Genomic DNA, 19,047 nt, shown 5'->3' on the forward strand with positions numbered 1-19,047 from the left:
TACTCCTCGCAATATGTAGTTATAGAAAACATGATGTGAAATGACAGATTCTGTCAGAAATGTTTTTATTGCCATTCGTCAGGTTGTCACCTCGCTAGGCAGTTTTATCTGTAGTGAACTAGCTTGCTTACTTTGCTTGCCTGCTAACCTCTGACTAAATGGCACAAACATCATGTGCTTGGTCTAACATTTTCTAAGATGGCATGACGTGAAATAGACTAAGCTATTTTTACTCCTCAAGATGTAGTTATAAAAAAGTAATGAAGTGAAATCATATATTCTGATAGAAATGTCATTATTGCATTTCATCAGTAGTCACTAGGTGAAATGTAATCATGTGAAATGTAGTCTTTTTCTTGATGCCAGCCAAGCAATCAGATTTAGGGTAGCTAAACCCTTGTGTAAAGTGTGATAAAATTACTTTGCATTTCTCACCCAGAATGTGTAAATGTGAAAATAGTTTAGTCTACCTTTTCCTTGTGTGTGTGTGTGTGCGTGTGTGAGTACACATACAGTACACGCACACATCTGTAGTTTTGGGATTTTTTTGGTATTACATTTGTATGATTTTGCTATTGACTTTCTGGACCAGGAGCTGCTGAGTGACGAGGGGGAGGAGGAGGAGGAGAGTGGCCTGCCATCATCCTCAGTTTGGTAAGTGGCATGTATTTTATTGCATGTATTATACAATACTTCATATGTAAAATATGTCAACATATCTATTAATTCATTTTATTTGGTGGGTTTGGGGTTGATTAGTCACTCTCCCGTAGGTCCTGTGTCAGGGAGGAAGCGTAAACGCTTCTCTGACCCTTTTCCTTCGTATGGTGATAGGGACACAGAAGCACCAGTTCCGATAGCCTTTAGTCCGCGTCGTCCCTTAGGTGTAGATTTAGGTGGCGTACGTAGGGCAGTGCAAACTGCCACTAAAGCTCTGCGTGAAATAGACTTTTTTATGTTGTTTTTCACTCACGCTGTTGTGTCAGACATATGTGGCTTTACAAACCAGAGGGGGTGGGAGCTTGTGCTTAGTAGGCCGTCGTATGCAAATAGTGCAGGGACATGGGACGAAGTGACCCCAGAAGAGTTTCACAGGTTTCTGGGGCTGATCATTTACATGGGCTTCACTTCCCTCCCTAATATCCACCGCTACTGGGGAACCAAGTCTTTGCAGGGATCGTGGGCCAAATTGTTCATGTCGCGCAATCGTTTTAAGGCTCTGTTAGCTGCTCTGCATGTAGTAGATCCAGCTACAGAAAACAATCAATATCGTCTTACCAAACTGCGTTATTTGATGGACCACTTAAAAAATAAATGTTTGGAGTTATTCCAGCCAGGTCAGAACCTTAGCATAAATGAGCGCATGGTAAAATCTAAAGATCGTTCAGGATTTAAGCAGTATATGAAAGGGAAACCAGTTAGGTGGGGTTTCAAACTGTGGGTGATAGCAACATCAGATTCAGGCTATACTTTGGACTTTAATATTTACACAGGTGGTCGTGATGGTCGCGTCTTAGATTTAGCCTCAAAAGTTGTAGAGGAGCTAATACAGCCATTTAGAGATAGTGGTCACACCATTTGGTTTGATAACTTCTATACATCACCAACCCTTATGGTTAAACTTAGAACATGGGGCCTAAATGCATGCGGAACATGTAGGATAAACCGTAAAGAAATTCCGGACGACTTAAAATATATAAAAAAATGGGAGCGCAGGGCAAGTCGTGGGGGGCATGAGGTGGCGTAGAATAGAGGGTAATGTTTTAGCAGTACAGTGGAAGGACACTCGTGCAGTAACCTGCCTGTCCAATTTCCACAATGCGAATGATTCGACTGATGTATCTAGACTAGTGAAGAGCAATTCGGTTTGGGACAAAAAAGTTGTACGTCAGCCTATTGTGGTAAGTGATTACAACAAATACATGGGGGGCGTTGATAGGTCGGACCAAATTATAAGTACATATTGTGTACTCCAAAAAACACAGAAGTGGTGGAAAACACTTTTTCTCCACTTTGTGGACATTGCCGTCGTCAATAGATTCTTATTATTTCAAGACTGGCAGCGCAATGCAGAATTTGGTGTTGAGCCTAGGTTAGGAAGCTACAGCCAGATAGACTAGAGAAAATCTATCACGACAGCTGGCAGGCATTTCCGTCGACACAGTTTTTAAGCCTCGGCCTTCAGCTCCTCCAACTACTATTCCGTCGTCTTTCCATCAGGTACATGTTCCTGTACAGCAAGAGCCAAAGAAAAATGGCTGGCTATGTTATAAAAAACTTAAAAAGGAGCATAAAACTATAGTAGCTTGTATGGCCCCCGAGTGTAATGGTAAGCGACTTTGTTTTACTAGTAAAGGAAATTGCTTTCAAATTTGGCATTCTGCAGAAGGGGATGTGTTTCGTGATGAGCCATAGGTCTTCTGTAGGGGTGTGAATCTCTCATGTAAAAGACGATACGATTCGCATCTAGATACATGGGCACGATTCGATACAAGAAAAGATGCATGTTTATAAGAAACGATTCAGTACGATTCGATGCAATGCGATTCGATGCAATTCGATGCAGTTCAAGAATGGAAAGCATTCTGAAAGATTTTTTATAATTTGCTCAAGGTGCACATTCATTTTATATTATCAATTATCATGGTCATGGTTGTCAATTAGGCAACAAAATGTGTGAATATGATTATCTAAACTGAGGTTTGTTTCATATACTGTATTGAAATGAAAAAAGAATAGTCTACATTTCAGTCAAGCACAGCAGCCAAATACAACATAAAAATACATTTTTATAGACTTTACAGATTTTTCATGGAGCTGTAGCCTTGTTGAGGTAAGACAATACCGAAATAAAATAAAACAGTGCTTAAGACACTCTTGGCCTTTTCTCATATAGGCCTAGCCTACCCTACAAGAATAAAATAGGCCTACAAATCAATGAACTCTCTGGGCTTATTTTGTTCCAATAGTAGACCTAATGCAGAAACCTAAAATGCCACAAGTCTGAGTGAATATGAACAAAATCATTGGCTCATAATTTATGCATCGTTTTAGCAGCAAGGGCCAAATTATTATTTCCCTTCATCAAAGGTAAGGCTACTCTACAGACTATCGTTGCTGTTTAGGAATGCTATAAGTGCTTAATTTCGCGCTGGATTTCGAAAAACAAAAGCCGACCGAGTGCAAGTTGTCACATGGTTAAGTTGCTATAGATGTATGGGTAATGAGGTCATTTGACAACTTTGGGCAATGAATGTAACCAAAAACGAACTGCATTACCCACAATTCCGTGCCACGTATAGTTTCAAAACCGGAAGTGGGATGAACGCGCTGCTTTGAACGTAAATGAGTCTGAGCGAGCAGAAAAGGTTGTGCACCGATTCATAACAAGTAAATCGATATAACGACCGGTTCATTTCAGTTTTTTTCCGATACGGGGCTTCACGTATCGATGTAGCCATATCTTACACGTTAAAAACGGATACCGATACGTATCGGTTAATCTTTACACCCCTACTATCTATCTATCTATCTATTAAACCTGAATGATCAGTTTCCTTCAGTTCCTGACATTGACTTGTAAATCATGTTCTGATTCATGCAGGCTAAGGAATACCAAAACGCGTGAATGAAACGCCAGAAGGGAGTGAGGGAGGGAGCGCTTCCTCCCATGCCTGAGGAGAGGAGAGGAGAAAGGGCCATCAGCATCAGAGAACAAAGCTTTTTAATGGCATGTGCAAGCATGGAGCACAAAGCAGAACAGGCAATGCATACAAATCCTCATACAGTGCACACACACACATACACCATGCACAAATACACATACTCTTACACGACTGCATACAATCACACATACAACCCACACATACAGAAAGCTCACAGCTTCTTATTCACTGGGATTACATGTTCAAGCAGATGCAATACACACACGATACATAAACGATGGATAGCACATACACACACACACACACACACACACACATACACACACATTTTGTTCTTTCTCATTGTCTTCCACTCTCTCCCTCACCACTCGCCCGCCTCCGATCCCTCACCCCTGCCAGCTCCACTGCGATGCCAAATTAGCATTCCCATCCCCTCCACTTCTGCTCTGCACTGCTCTGCACTGCGCTGCGCGGCGCGGGACTTTGATGTTTTTTTGATGTTCTTTGTGCTGGCCACTCTGGCTGGGCTATGGCACCCCATCCAGGCAGACAAACCGTTAGAATAGTGATGAGGAGCTCATCATTTATATGATGCAGGATGTATTGGAACTAGTTTATCAGTTGGGGTGGGTGGGGGGTGGTATTTGGGGGGTTGTATTTGCAAAGCTTTGCAAGCCGTTTAGGTAGTTCACTAATTTAGGGAAGATAGCATAGACAATCACACCCTGTGGATATAAACAGACAGAAAGAGAAGACTGCCAGAAAGAATGCAATGCAGAGAGAGGTACGGACCCCCCACCCCCTCTCTCTCTGTCTGTGTGTGTGTGAGCGTTGTCTTTTATATTGAAAATTGAATGTTGAGTGAGGGTAGTTTTCAGCAAATCTGCTTCCTCAGAGTCCTTAAAGGAAGTATGATGCCATATGCCAACCAGAGAACATCAGATGTTCATAACATGTCGCAGAGCAGTACTTTGTAGATCACACAGCCAAACCACAATAAATCTGTTTATCATGAACATCTAGTGGTGGACCAATATGGCAGATACAAACCCTTATATACAGTTACATTGCAGGAGTCGGTAGCCTAATACTGACTGGAATGAATTACTGTCACAGAGTATAGAGTCCGAAGAATAAATCCAAGCTGTGGCTGCTTCAGAGAGCTGCTCCTCAGGCCACCTGCAACATGTATGGCCTCGGAGCAGCAGAGATCACTAGATGTGACCGGTAGATAAGACCGGTAAAGTGTGGGAGATTGGTACGATAATGTCTAAATATTGTTGAAGCAGGTTAAACCTAAGAAAAAAAGTATGAGAAGAATCTATTGTGATTATTCAAATGCCTTAGAGGTATAGGCCTATAGTTTCACTCTTAAGAGGGAAAATAAACCTCTCTCTCCACACTCATTTATTGTCATTACATAAGCCCAATCAAATCACGCATCCATTTGTCAAGGTTTCTTGAGTCGTTAAGAATGAATGAAAATCAAATCAACCAGATATTTGATTCTCTTATGCGAGGATAACACACAGCCATTCAGCCCGGGATGGACTTGAATCTTGGACTAGATCCAGACCAGAACCAGGGAACAGATCGAACAGAATCACCCAGACATGCCAAGCCAAACAGGCTCTGAGCCAGGAGAGTCTGGAAAGATGATTGGACAGTCTTTCAGCGGTTACCTCACTACATTAGCTCACATATAGTTATTCAGATGCTATATCTGAATATTTGGTGAGAGTCACTCTGCAAATTGCATTCATGTATTTGTGTGTTCTGATGTGTGTTGGTGCTTTGTGTGTGTGTGTGTGTGATTTTTTTTTTTTTTTTTTGGGGGGGGGTGAATCTGAGAGCTTTCTCTGCATGACAACATCTCTCTGCAGGTTACATTCGATGAAAGCCTGACACCTGCTGTTTTGTTATAATCATCCAATGACCCCCCGCAACCTCACACTCGCCAATAAGAATTGTATTATCTCCAGCTAACACGGTGCCCAGGGAGTGTATTGATCCAAACCAGGGAGACAAGAAAGGCAGGTACGCACTAGTTAATCCAACTCTTACTGTAGGTCTAATAGTTGGTTCCTGTATTTCAGGTTTGTACTCTCAAGTGCTCTTAAACTAAATATAACAATAAATCCAATCATGTCCACTGAAAGTTATACAAAATAACTTTCATTAGTTCAATTTTGTGTCTTTAAAAGGCAGAGCAATCTCACAGGTGGCCATAGAAATGGGCCTTGTTTAACATTTGAAGTGCAGAATGGTGAATTTTGCCTCTTAAGTCAGCTTTGTTAAGACTGTTTACACAGGTTTGGAAGTATGGAGAAAGAAAGAAAAAGAAAAAAGAAAGAAACTAAAGAAAGAGAATAAACAATACAAATACAAAATGATGTAAAAAGAAACAAACAATCTCTTTACTGTAATGGGCCATGACTGTTGTGAATCCCATCATATGATGAGTTTTCTTACTCTGACAAAAGTGGGGTAAAGGACATTATCCTGCCGCATGACTTAATTCATCCTGGACCCTGTTGTGTCAAACAAACACAGGAGGCCCGAGCTGCAGTGAGTAATATCAAGTGTCATCAGAACCGGGCAGGAACGAGACAGAAACATCCCCGCTTATTTCCCTGCTCTCATGTTTGCTTGTGAAAATAAACCCAGACCACCATAAAGACGATGAAATGCTGCTCAGATGATAACGAGATTAGTAATGTGCCTGGCATTTGCGTCTCGCATGGATGTGTGTGTGTGTGTGTGTGTGTGTGTGTGTGTGAGAGAGAGAAAAGATAGATCAGCGAATATGCCCTAGCTTCTGGTGATAGGGAGAGGGAGTCGGTGATAGAGTGGTGAGGATTAAGGGTTGGGGGTGACTGTGAATCTGGTAGAGCAGAGGAGGAGAGAGGAGAGGAGAGGGTATGTGAGGCAGAAAGCCATGGCTCTCATAATTACCATGCTAAATCCGGTCCGTGTTGCGCCCTCATAGCGTAGGCTATATATCAAAGCCATAGCCACAGAGCAGAGGCGAGGAGGAGTGTGGAGGATGGAGAGTGAGTCATCTCGGTGATCTTTTACAGAATGGTTGTGTCTGTGTGTGTGTGTGTGTGTGTGTGTGTGTGTGTGTGTGTGTGTGTGCATGTGGTTGTGTGTGTGTGTGTGTGTGTGTGTGTGCGTGTGTGTGCGTGTGTGTGTGTGTGTGCATGTGGTTGTGTGTGCGTGTGCCCGCATGAGTGGGCGTGGAAGTAATGGAAACAAGAAACACTTATATGTTTACGTCTGGCCTTTAACCTCTAAATTGTTACATGCAGGCTTGGAATTTCACCATTTTAGGGGCAAGGCCACTTAGCCTTCAGTCAGGGGCGTAACTATCGGTAAGCAGGGTACGCGGTTGCTTACGGGCCCGGACCAATCAGGGGCCCGCATCACACTGGAAATACATGATTGACGGCCGGGCCCCCTATCGCAATAATCGTCACTCGTGACCGGGCCTTTCACTGTAAAACGGACATTGTTCAGAGCTTAACACAGCCCAGCATAGTCCATGTTAAGATTATCTTTGTTGGACCAAACCAGGTAATAAATAAACTTGTTTGAGTTTAGGAGCAATGCACCTTGTCTAAAGTTATTCATTAGCCTTTAGGTTAATAGACTAATGATGTCTGCCTATTCACCTATTGCCCATGTTAATGGTTTAAAGTTCACATATTCTCCATCAAATAGACTCGTTATACATTTTCGCGTGCAAAAATGCAACATACGGTTAGCTGTCTAATATTGTACACCAGTGGCGTAACGAGCCAACACCGGGCCCATATGCAAGATTATCAAGGCGGGCCCCCCTTCTACAGCACGTGATAACGCAATGTCCACGAGTAGGCTACCATGAATAGGACAGGATATGATCCTTGAGACACAGCATATAAGAGATGAGATGAATGACAAAATCAGGAGTACGTGCACCACAAAAACAAAAATACTGGTGAAGGCGCACAACACATGAAAAAACACTGCTGGTGACGGCGCACTATACAGTAGCCTAACACATGAAAAAACACTGCTGGTTAGGCTACTATATGAAATTGCATTAATGAGTCATTAGCCTATGTTATGCTAAATCGTTAATTTAGCCACAAACATAGCACTAGTGCATAATAGAACTGCCCGTCTGCCCTCTTTGACTGAGCTGCCCCCCTTACCAAAAAAAAATATATATATATCGTAATTTTGATATTCTTAGAAAGCGAAAGTAGGCTATGTGTGAGCGCAGATAGGTGCGTCCGATGTATCAGCTGGAATAGTGATGTGAGTCGCGGAGCAGAGGTGATGGATGTCACAGGTGAGCTACATGAAACTTTGAGAATTCAAATTCAAATTATGTTAGGAAAAAACGGTGAGTATCCTAGTGTAGCAAGAAGCATATTTTTTCAATGTCATTAACGTGAACAATATTAGACAGCTAAACGTATGTGTATAACGAGTCTATTTGATGGAGAATACGTGAACTTTAAACCATTAAGATGGGCAATAGGTGAATAGGCAGACATCATTAGTCTATTAACCTAAAGGCTAATGAATAACTTTAGACAAGGTGCATTGCTCCTAAACTCAAACAAGTTTATTTATTACCTGGTTTGGTCCAACAAAGATAATCTTAACATGGACTATGCTGGGCTGTGTTAAGCTCTGAACAATGTCCGTTTTACAGTGAGTGACGATTATTGCGATAGGGGGCCCGGCCGTCAATCATGTATTTCCAGTGTGATGCGGGCCCCTGATTGGTCCGGGCCCGTAAGCAACCGCGTACCCTGCTTACCGATAGTTACGCCCCTGACTGAAGGCTAAGTGGCCTTGCCCCTAAAATGGTGAAATTCCAAGCCTGCATGTAACAATTTAGAGGTTAAAGGCCAGACGTAAACATATAAGTGTTTCTTGTTTCCATTACTTCCACGCCCACTCATGCGGGCACACACACACACAACCACATGCACACACACACACACACGCACACACACACACACACACACAACCACATGCACACACACACACACACACACACACACACACACACACAGACACAACCATTCTGTAAAAGATCACTGAGATGACTCACTCTCCATCCTCCACACTCCTCCTCCTTGCCTCTGCTCTGTGGCTATGGCTTTGATATATAGCCTACGCTATGAGGGCATTGAAATGACATTGAAAAAATATGCTTCTTGCTACACTAGGATACTCACCGTTTTTTCCTAACATAATTTGAATTTGAATTCTCAAAGTTTCATGTAGCTCACCTGTGACATCCATCACCTCTGCTCGGCGACTCACATCACTATTCCAGCTGATACATCGGACGCACCTATCTGCGCTCACACATAGCCTACTTTCGCTTTCTAAGAATATCAAAATTACGATATATATATATTTTTTTTTTTGGTAAGGGGGGCAGCTCAGTCAAAGAGGGCAGACGGGCAGTTCTATTATGCACTAGTGCTATGTTTGTGGCTAAATTAACGATTTAGCATAACATAGGCTAATGACTCATTAATGCAATTTCATATAGTAGCCTAACCAGCGGTGTTTTTTCATGTGTTAGGCTACTGTATAGTGCGCCGTCACCAGCAGTGTTTTTTCATGTGTTGTGCGCCTTCACCAGTATTTTTGTTTTTGTGGTGCACGTACTCCTGATTTTGTCATTCATCTCATCTCTTATATGCTGTGTCTCAAGGATCATATCCTGTCCTATTCATGGTAGCCTACTCGTGGACATTGCGTTATCACGTGCTGTAGAAGGGGGGCCCGCCTTGATAATCCTGCATATGGGCCCGGTGTTGGCTCGTTACGCCACTGCCTTCAGTTGGGCATATTTGGTGGGGGCACAAAGGCCACATGTCAGGGCACCAAGGCCAAAGTTAACTTTACAGCTATAAAAATGATCAAAGTTGTATTTAGCCTATTCACAGCAGTAGACCTGGGCCCACTTTCCCGATAACGACGGAGACACGCTCTTACGAGGGTTTTCTACGATTCATCTTACGAACGTTCGTTTGGTTTTTCAGACTGTTTCCCGAACATGCTCGTAGCGTGAACGTGCGTGCACTGCTCTTAAGATGCTCTTAAGGGGAGCTGTCCACGTTAATAGTTCTGAAATATCCTCTGATTTGACGGTGATGTCAGGTGACTGCACGTCACAGCTAGCCTATAGGTCTACCATTTAAACTTCAGATCTACACATTAATTCACATCAATACGAAAATATAAACACTTTGACATCTGCATGTAAGCATCCCAAGTAGGTTATATACCACACAGAGACATAAATAATTGTAATTATTTTAAGATTAGATTGTTGCACCATGCAATATTTTTTTGCGGTGTCACTTAAGAACACGTTTGAAGATAAGAAAGAAGTCAAGTAAGAAAGAGAGGAAATGTGTAGGCTTAGATTTTGATGCAGTAGGCTACAGACTACACCACATGTTGCTTTCTCTGCTTTTTACCTCATAGGCCTAATAAAATATTCACTTAGCAAAGATAATGTCAAACTATTCTGGCAACGTCTCGTTTCATAACTTAATTGCATTTTTGTCCGCGTTTCATCACATTATTATGACCATTAAATGTAAGCTATTTTGCACGCTAAAATCTGATTCATCACAGGTAAACACAATAAAGAATGGGAACGTAAATTGGATTATGTATTCTAAGTTGTAATTCCTCTGTATGTCCTGTTGGTGACCTCAGTGAGAAGTACTGTTAAGACGCTCTTAGCCGGTAACAGGTACTCTGGAGCACTCGTAGATCTACGAGTGTTTTCACGACGCTCTTAAGCTACGATGGTTTCGGGAAACAGTCGGCAAATCTTAACACGTTCGTAAGAGGGACTGACGCTCTTAGACTTAAGATGCTTTCGGGGAACTGGGCCCTGCATCACTGTATGAAACATTACAAAAACATGACATATTACATAGAACTGTAAATCATCTGATCATCTAATATTTACAGATATCTAGGCTATATTTAATATATATATATTATATTTGGCCTTTTATGAAATCATGTATTGAACAATTTAAGCACAGCTCAGCTTTAAGAAACTCAAATAGCCTAGATGCTTGCTATAGCATTTTTTGATCATTAAGGCTCCTTTCACAAACTCTTAGTCAGCTGTATATCCTCTGATTCAAGGCCGTAGTCATGATGTCAACATTGGGGGGGACCAAATCTGTGAAAGCAAACAGAAGCCCCCCCCCTCCCCCGGTGAGTTTTGTGAAAAGAGAAGGGTGGAGAAGCAACTTCACTGGTCTATCCCTGGACCCGTGACTCCATTTGTGTTCAAAATGTATACTTTAAAAGAAATGACAAACTAGAGTATCTTTTGATAACCTCTATATTACACAGAATGTGGTTCTTTGACTTATTACTTACACCTAAAGATTTTTCTAAACTAAGGCTTAGACTCATAGGTTTGGAGCCTAATAAGATTTTGTCTTTTAATTTAGATTTTATTAAGCTAGCGGCTAATCACACAATTTTAACGTAGTTTGAAAGGGACAGGATTCAGGAATAGGCTACTAAGACAGGCCCCTCTTCTGTCTGACTCACCTCATGTTACCCCTGTATGCATTATAGAATGGCTTCTGACAGAAATTACGTTTTGTGGCAACATGTAGAAACACTAGGCCTACTACAGCCTTTAATTGGTGAATGGAGGTGCAAATTCCTTTCTTTGGTTATTGTCCGCGATTCACATTAGGCGATCACGTATTGTAAACGTCGCCACATTTAATCACGTTTTGCCTGCATGGATGCGCGATTGAGTGCGCATCTAAATAATATGCAACAATCATTTCTAAGAGGCCTATACACTGTAATTTCTGGCATTACTACTAGCATATGAATGCATTAAAGACGTGAAAGAAATGACACAGGCTTGCACAAATTCATCATTTAAAATTAAACGTTTCACTTTCGCTATCATTGCGAGAATAGGCTACAATATGGAAAATGTTCCCTTTCAGTCTGATCGGCTCCAAACATGTATGGGATTTCCTTAGCCTGTGCTACACCTTTCCAAGAAGTTTTGTGAAAATTGTTCCGGTAGCTTTTGCGATATTGTTGACAGCCCTACCTCACCGCAGTAGGGTGCAGTAAATGGAAGCTTTTGATAGTGCACGCCACTAACGAAAAACGGAAAATCACCAGGACAAACCACTCAGGGGTGTAGGCTACTCTGGAACCATAGGTCACTAATTTGTGCGTTATTTAGGCCCTACGTTTGATTACATTTCAGATACGTGTTGGTTTCCTGTAGGCCTAGTATAGCGCTTTATTCTTTCTTTATTTTTCTATGTCCGAATATTGGGGGGGACATTTTGGTCATATTTGAATATTGGGGGGGGACACGTCCCCCTCAATGTCTATGGTGACTACGGCCCTGCTCTGATTTTAATATCTACCTATATCTAGGCAATATTTGTAACATTTATTTTGTATTTGGCCTGTTATGAAATCATGTAGAACGATTTAAACAGATTTTGAAACCTAAAGACCAAAGTTGGAGACATGAATGTAGACCTTGCTGCAAATTGCATTTTTAATTTAACCAGAATACGCTGGAAAGGCTTACTGTACAGAGGATTGCTTTACACCTTTGTGTTCGGTAAGGTCTGCTGTTTATTCTGATATATAGTTTGTCATGTGTTGAACGAAGGGTTCGTGAAGTATTCCACCGAGATGGTAGGTAGATGGGCGTAGAACCTTATGTAGACGTATGTTTAGGCCTACGTTTCTCGCGAACCGTTCACCACAGCAATTAGCCACTAACATCGTTTAAAAGCTGAGAAAAAGCTCTTTCATGTGATGTGATACATTTATCTGTGTGATGAGTAGGCTACTTAGCGATCGCGAGTATTTCAACAGAGAAGAATGGGTAAATTTGGACGCACTTTCTTTCTTGCCATGCGCTGTCATTTTCTCCACTGCTTAAGACTGAATTAATTTGCGCTGTGATGCTATTAAACGGTTGCAAAGTAGACTATTGAAAGAAGGGGGCACCAAGGCCACAGTGGCCTGTTAACCTTTGATTTTCAAAGGGGCATCACGGCCAACGCTATGCAAGGGGCAACGACGGCCATGGCCGTCGTGGCCGCCGTGAAATTCCTACCCTGGTTACATGTCTTGAACTTTCCTGATTCAAACATACATCCATGCACACACATGTGCATATGGACCAACATGTGTAGTGGAGCAGAGAGCAAAAGCAAAAGAGAGAGAAAATAAATATGGAATTGTCATGCAAAAACAATCCAATACAAACCTGCTAATGGCAAATTAAATTAGCCTGTCAGCTGAAAAGCAAAATGCACAATACATGACTAGTGTGTGCCCAAGTGATGCGCACAAGTGCCTGACATAATTCACATAGAACTCATAAAAACATATCTGGTGCAAAGTAATAAACACAACATAACACATCAGATTTAAATTTCAGATGAGATTCATACTTCAGTGAAAATGCAGAGCCTGACATGGTAGCCCACACAGAAAACACAAAGCCTGTAGTAGCCATTGTCCATTTGCTCTGTAATAATACTCTCATGTCCTACACCCCTCTTGTTCATAATATTACACGCTGCTAATGATTATTTCCTGCTATTTGCCAACTGTGTCCTGTTTTATATGCGTTCTGGGCAGGCTCTGCCCATACGAGCGCTAATGACATCAGCTCTGCATCAAACGTAATGTGACAGCTTTGAACCCCAAATTAAATAAAGAGAAAGCAATGTCATCATTCCTCATATGCACAAAACTCTGCCGGGCTGAGCTGAGTGTCAGGGACATTGGTAAATCTCATCATAGAACAATAGCATGCAGATTAATGCATACATTTTAGACACATACACTTACACTGAATGTGTGTGTGTGTGTGTGTGTCTGTGTGTGTGTGTGTGTGTGTGTGTCCGCATGCGTGTGCGTATGTGTGTGTGTGTGTAAGTGTGAGTGTGCGTGCCCTTCATATGTGTACAGTGTGTACAATGATATTTTTAACTGTACTAGGTTCAAAAGAGTGTATCAAAAAGAAATTAAATATTAGTTATGTGCCTAAACATTTCTAGTTTTAGATAAGAACACATTAAACTGATGCATTTTAATTAAAAATGCCTCCATTCTAGTGGACTTATCTGTACCAGTGAGTCTTGTCTAAAATCAAGACACAGGAAATTAATTTTCTTATAGCAACTTTTAAATGTTACGAAAAGCAGTCACGAAAAGGCCAGCACATTCCCATGGACAGATAACTTGTTTCCATCTTTGGAGCATTAATTGCTTTTCTTTGCCCTGAGAGTGGCATTTGAATCTTTTTTTTTCAATAATTGGAAAACTTTTCTCATCATAATTGGTATTCATCTATATAAACAACTTGAGGGTTTGGTGTAAAACCTTTATCCACCACTCCCCATCCCCCACCCTGTAATCTGAGGACACTACTCCATCTCTTGTGAGACAGGAAGACCTCTTCTGAATTCTTTGCTCAAAGGTTTTCCTGTATGGATGTAGCAGATACGATATATAATGATCAATCGTTGCCTATTAAAGGAGAAATCTAGCGAGTTTTCACATTGATCTCCATTTCTCATGGTCACGGAGTACCGTTGGTATGAAAACAAATGGGTTACACTTTACTTGACAGTATCGACATAAGAGTGACATGACACTTTCATGAACATGTCATAAACAAGTCATAACATTTTATGACATAACGTTTCTGTCATCATTGGTTTTTGTTAGGGTTAGAGGTTAGGATTAGGTTTAGGGTTCATACGTCATGACAATGTCATGTGTTTATGACAGTGTCATGTCACTCTTATGTCGATACTGTCAAGTAAAGTGTTACTAAAAAATCTAAAACAATCTGTTTTATCTAGCTCGATTTGCTACAGCCAGCAGTTAATGCAGCCAGGCAGCTACAGCGCTACACTCTGGGGCCATGTAAATGGGAGCTCACGGACATGCCCCCAGAGTTTAGCAATGTAGCTGCCTTCATGGTGGTCCATCATCCTGCCCCACTCACCCCCCCCCCCCCCCCCCCCAACAAATATCCAAGCTGAGCTCAAAATTTGAGAACCCTGGTTTGTGTCTGTGTAAGAGTGAGTATCTACTGTATATGTTAAAGGAGGGTATCATCACATCTAATGCAGAAAAGGTGATTTGAAAAGTGTAAATCATAAAACATTTTTGTGAAGCAAATGTTTTGATGTGTCAGCTCATATCTCATATCTTCAGTCTCGCCCAGGACTAACTGATATATATTCCTCCCTTCCTAGTTTCGAGAGCACTAACTAAACTGCTTAGGTAACACGTTTAGGGTGATGAAATAGAAATTACGTAGAGTCTTTTGTATGGTGACACAATGGGTTGAAGAACGTTGTGAAATATGCCTGTGTAAAAATGGGCGTGATTTCAGATTACAGATTTGATTAATCTGTGATAATCTTCATGAGTCCAGGAATGTTTCATGCCCATTAATGTTAAAGTCTTGAGCAAGAGGTCTTCTTGATAGACATTAATCTGTTACAGTGGTTAGTTTCTACAATTAAAGGGAGAGTTGAATCATGTGTATGTGTGCCCAATTAATCGCTTCGGCAAAGAGAAATTATACATGGCAGACCCATCCACTCCCTGATCTTCAGATTTCACATGAACCATTGGCCAGTATCCCTCTCTTAGGCGCACACGCACACACACACACGCACACACACACACACACACACACAAACATACACAGACACACGCACACACACACAGACACAGCACACACACACACACAAACATACACACACATACTCTCAGCTGCCAAGACTAGTGGTGCCTAAGCTGGCAGGGGATTTCCCGAAGACACTTTCCCACATTGTGCACTTCTATGGAATTTATATTCATAGCTTACAGCTACAGAAAGACAGGGAGGAAGGAGAGAGAGAGAGAGAAAGAGGTGTATATGTGTATGGATTTGTGTGTGGATGTATTGGACAGAGACAGTGAAAGAGGGAGACAGAGGGGAGTGAATAAGGGAAAGTGGCAGATTGCCTGTTGGTATGGGTGTGCATGACTGAGATTTTGAAACATTCCGAGAAAAAGAGAGGGGGGGGGGTATATAGGAGTAAGCATATATAAAGTGAGAGAATGTGTGTGTAATGCATGTGTGGGTGTGTGTGATAGAGATTGTGAAAGAGGGAAAGAGAGTGGGGATGTCAGGGAGGGAGAAAGGCTATATAGAGAGAGATCTGTGCATCTAGAGAAAGAGAGATCTGTTTCTTTCTTTCCATTTGACAAAAATACCCTATTATGAATATCAAAATATATCGTATATACCTTCATGTTTTCATTTTAATGTTTTGATTTTAGTCTGAGATGTTTTTTGAATCAAATATTGCAGTTCTTTTATAATTATTGTTTAGACATTTGATCCCAACCAAACCTAACATGACAGTATTTCAAAGAGAAAAAAAGAGAAATAGAAATAGAAAATAGAGAAAAAGACAGCAATGGATTGGACACGACTGGAGAGAATCTGGGGGGGGATCAAAAGAGAGTGACTGGAGGGGGAGGTGGAAAGGATGGGAGAGAAGAGAGAAGATTGACTGATGAGACTCTAAGGAACAGCCAGAGGCTCTTCTTTCTGCTGCTGACTGAATATGGAGATTTTAGAAGACAACGCATGAAAAGGAGAAGCCTAATGAGGAAGACGAGACTCAACTCAGAAGAGATCCTCGATCCAAATCCAGACCCAGCTACTAAAACCTTGTCGGTCAACAATCACCTGACCAGTATGTAGACTGGTGATTGATGTCTTCTGTATTTCTTATGATAACACAACAGTAAGAGCAGATCCCTGATGTATAAATAATGCATTGTGTTGAACACAATGACACAGGGTCTTGCTCAGAACTGAATGTGCTCTCAGCTGGTTTGGGGGAAGCAGGTAAACATACAGCTTATTGCCACCCTTGGTAAAGATAAGTAAAAAAAGGGATAAAATATCATCTTTTTTTATCTTAGTTTCACAATGAAACCAATGAGGGAAAATTCAACCTTGATGGGAAGCACATTTATTCTAAGAAGGAAATCCTTATGAAGTAATAAATGTTTTAACAAAAATGCATGTGCGACAATTATCGGCATCCCTTATAAATATTATAAACAGAATGTAACTGAAACTTTTAGAGTGATCAGAGTGCTTATGTAATTTCAAGTTTAGTTACAACATGGGAAAGACAAGAGAATAAACAATTCAAATAAGGGGAAATTTGATCTCAGGAAGTCAGGGAATGGGTATAAAAACCAGATACTAAAAAAAAAAAAAATCAGGAGTGACCTCAATGCTAACAGGCACTCAAGGGAAAGCATTTCTTGTCAATGAACTGTAAATGTAAATGGCAGGGGTTGCTAAATACTACTGGGACTTTGACTGGAATTGTGTTCTAAATAAAAAGAAACATTGAGGTTTTTTACCAACAATCATTCAAGGTGGATTTGACGTATGCTGTGGGAGGATGCTGGAGGAAAACATGGCTAAGTATATCTACTGTATGTTAGAGGGTGGTGCAGGGTATCATGAAATATCTGGGCATTTTAAATTAAAACATAAACTATGACACTTAAAAGTGGCTCACGATTAGATCATCCAGTCAGTGATACAAAACGTATGTCGATCAACACAAAAATGGTTTACTTAACACAAAATCAAGTTTTTGCCATATCTCCCTGATCTGAAACCCATAGAAAAGCCATTGGAGTGACCAATCCAGAGATATTCTGTTGAGGACATTTCCCAAATCCCCTGCTTTGTATTTTCCAACTTTATGAGATGTTATAGGAGAAGACTAAATACTCTTTTAGCAAGGGAAGGCTCTACAAAGCATTAAATAGGGATGCCAATAATTGTGCCATGTGTGTGTTTTTAGTATTTATTTATTCATAAGTAATTTCTTCTTCCCATAATGCTTTTTTTCTTACTTTCAAGGTTGGATTTTTGTAAATAAAACAGCAAAATATGGATTTCTATACCTTTTAAATAATGTTATATCTACCAGGAGGCTTACAAGGAGACTTTGTGCACATTCCAGGTGCTGAACAAAAAATTTACGTTTTTGTGAAAAAAGTTCGCACAGTCCTTGGTAGGCTATTGTTTTTGAGTTTATTTTCTCATTTGGAAGATAGTGTTTCGACTTTGCGGTCTTCTTCAGATTCACTTGATTCTCTACCAGCTTATCTTCATGATATGTGAAGAACTTTAGCTGGTAGGTTGGTTAGTTCTCTTAATAAATGTGCTATATGCATTTTTATATCCTATAATGATGCACATCTTGAATGCATTCCAGTAAACCAGGACGTTAGATATGTCAGTCAGTCAGACCATTGCTGCATGAAGATGGCCATTTTTAATCATACAGCGCCCTCTACTGGTTGAAGGCAGATGTGAAGAGATCGTTTTCAATCATAGATATACAGTCTATGTTTTCAATTAATGGAGTTTACATTTATCTGTAAAGGAAATTTCACTCTATGAATGAAAAATGCTATGCTGCACTTTTAAAAAAATCATTTTTTTGTATTTTCAGGTATATTGTCAAAGGAAGTCTGTGATTCTGACAAACAGATAGAGCCCTCCTATCCATGCCCCTGAAGAGACATACTGATTAACTGGATGTTTTATGGGTTAGTGAGCCACTGTGGGTTTTTACTTTATTTATGTTTACAGGATGGTATGGGCCTATGAGGTTATTGTGTACATACACCTGTAGACAGCAATAGGACCATGTGGAGCTGTGTGCTAAATGTGGGTGTGTTGGATTGGAATTTCAGACTGCACCTTGTTCTACTCTTGCAAAGGCTCTGTTCTTTGTTTCAATTGTTGTTGTGGTGAAATGTTTACATTTATATTAGGACTACAAGTACAAGCATTTCCTTGCAAGACCATGAAATTTTTTTTCTTTCCAAGGCGGTATCAGGTATGGATTACTTAACAGGCCTATAAGCCCCAGGGGGCCCTGAAGCCAAAGCCTCTGCATGAAGTTGCTACTATGTTCTTCATTCCTGGTATTTCAGTGAGACTCCTCAGTCAATTAACACAGGTTATGTGTGATATGTCTTAGGAGGGTCCCTCAATCATAAGTCGTTATGTTATTCACCCTTGATATATGAATGGGGTCCATTAGTCATGTGTTCATGTGTGTGCCCAGGGCCCAAGTGGCTCATAATAGGCAGTATAACTAAATGTACCTTAATTGACTTTCATTCTCTCTTACCTCCATTTAAATAATGCATGTTACACTACAACTCTCAACCAAAATTCATCCAGGCTAATTGTTTCTGCTAAATA

The sequence above is a fragment of the Alosa pseudoharengus genome, unplaced genomic scaffold (genome assembly GCF_046254945.1).
Source record: "Alosa pseudoharengus isolate Yale_2024_CS ecotype anadromous, Long Island Sound unplaced genomic scaffold, YU_APseudo_1.1 YU_APseudo_1.1_scf_4, whole genome shotgun sequence".
Taxonomy (NCBI): Eukaryota; Metazoa; Chordata; class Actinopteri; order Clupeiformes; family Clupeidae; genus Alosa; species Alosa pseudoharengus.